A 2,500-nucleotide genomic window follows, 5' to 3' on the forward strand; every position below is an offset into this window, starting at 1 on the left:
AAACACCCCCGTAACACACAGACACACAGTACACACACATACACACAACACACACCACCACACCACACACACACACGGACATAGGGACACGCACACATGCGCACGCGTACAACACACACGCACACACATGCGCGCGCGCACACCCCACAAGAACACGCAACACACGCGTGCGCACACACGTGCGCGCCACATACAAAAACACTGCACACACACACACGAAACACTCACGCAACACACGACAACAAATCACACACACAAAACACTCACGCAAACACACACGCAAACACGCATACGTAAACTCATGCACACAAACACACACCCATAAACACATACATACCACACGTACACACACACACACACAAATACACACACACATACGCACACGTACAGACACACGCACACACGCACTCGTACACAAACGCACATACATGCGTACACATACACAAACACACACACTGGTTAACACACGCACACACACACGTAAACACACACACAAAACCACACATTTTTATGGTTACCACTTAATTATTTCCTATAGTTGGAAATATACCCGCATCAGGACTTTTCTATGTTCCAGCAATTTTTTAACGGAATTTATCACTTTAAACATTTTCTACTTGGCACCCGAGTTGATTTATTGTTCCCATACACTATGATCTATATTGCGATCGATTAGAACCGCCTGAATTTCGCACTCGTGATTTCTTTTTTGCTTGTGTGTGTCCATCACGCGGTGTCAACCTGTGTCACATGATGTCGCCACTTTGAGTCATGGACAATTTTGTTTTGGGTTTTTATTCTGGCCAGCGTTTTGTAGACCATGACACATCAATAATCAAGCTCGGGAAGTAATATTTTAGCGAACCAAGCTTGTGGTAAATGAAAATACAATTGCACCTTCAGGCATATCCACGTGACACGAAAAATCACAGTATGAATATATATACATATAATATATATATAATATATTATCCATTAAATTTTATATTCTTTTATATATTAGAAAGTAATACAAGAATCATATTAGCTAGATATGTTTCTGTTATGATCTCACAGAACTCAAATCTTTGTGTAGTGTCCAATAATAAGTATATAATCCCCCAAAAAAAAAAAAAAAAACTGCAGAAGCATAATCTATTACCCCTTGGACAAGGCATGCAGCTATATAGCCTTGAAATACGAAAACAAATTTCTACTTCGAGGCATTTCTAAGATTGCTTTTGGAACCAATGAGACCAACTGTATTCAGGTTCATACAAAATCTGGCGGCATGAACTAAACCCAAAATTTATATAATAGATCATAAGTCAGACAAATTAAGAAGGGAAACAAAGGCGATGGTAAATGAAAAATTCACACTTAGCACCTTTTAGCAATAAAAATGTGAACCACAGGGAAAACATATACAGTTTAATGCATTTTTTACGTAATAACTGGATGTTGCATACTTAAATCCATCCCATGTGATTTTCTTTGCGTATTTTTTAGAAAACTTAATACACAGAGGTAATCAATATACAAATAAATGATAGTATTTATGTTTTGATGAAATAAAAGACTAGAAAATTATATTTTCCCTCCTCCCCCCCCAAAAAAAATAATATATACCAAAAATTGAAACAGGTAAAAAAAAAAGGACTGCAGAAGGGGCTATTTTCCCCTGTCATGGATTTTTTTGAACCCTAAATGCCCCTAACTTCAGATTGAAATTTTACTACCTGTGCGGGCCGCAAAAAAAAGTAAAATTTATTTTTTTTTAAATTAAAAAAAAATTTTTAAAATTTTTTTTTAAAAAAAAAAATTAAAAAAACCGGCCCGGGAAAAAATTTCCCACCCCTTTTTGGATTTCTTTTTTGGGTTTTTTGTTCCATAAAAAAGGGGCCGGTTTTGGAAAAAAAAAAATTTTTTGGGGCCTCTAAACCCCAAGTTTTCTTTGGTTTTTCGGGAAAAACTTAATAACAACAAAAGGGGTTAAACAAAACCCAAATAAATAAAAAAGATCATGTCAAAAATTTGGGGAAAAAAGGGAAAAAGAAAAATTCAATTCCCCTCCTCCCCAAAAAAGGGGAAAAATATCACATATGAACATTTTAAAAAACGGGGAGGGAATTTATTCCCCCCTGTTTTTTTGGATTTTTTTGAAAATAATTTCCAAAAATAATTGCAAATTTATTACTTTTTTCGAGAAAAAAAGGAAAAAAATTTTTTTTTAAAAAAAAAGTTTATTTTTGCATTTTTAAAAAAAAATGAGGGATTTCCATGCTTTATTTCGAAAAAAAACCCCCTTTTCAATTTGGGGTTTTTTAAATTTGGTTTAAACCAAAAAAATTCTTTGTTTTTTTCATTTTTCAAGAAAAAAATTTTAATTTTTTGTCATAGCATTTTTTCAAATATTTTTTTCCCAATTTTTTTTATTTTAAAAGTTTTATTTCAAATTTTTTTTTTTTTTTTAAAGAGTTAAAAAAAAAATTGGGGCCTTTTTCCTTTCCAAAACTTGAGG

The 2,500-nt window shown here is 33.8% G+C and overlaps 1 protein-coding gene across 2 annotated transcripts in view; it reads right to left on the reverse strand.

The window, feature by feature from the left end:
• Positions 1-2,500, reverse strand: part of LOC119580337 (nocturnin-like) — a 63,013-nt gene that overhangs the window by 23,200 nt on the left and 37,313 nt on the right. The window lies entirely within an intron of this gene.

The sequence above is a fragment of the Penaeus monodon genome, chromosome 13 (assembly GCF_015228065.2).
Source record: "Penaeus monodon isolate SGIC_2016 chromosome 13, NSTDA_Pmon_1, whole genome shotgun sequence".
Lineage (NCBI taxonomy): Eukaryota > Metazoa > Arthropoda > Malacostraca > Decapoda > Penaeidae > Penaeus > Penaeus monodon.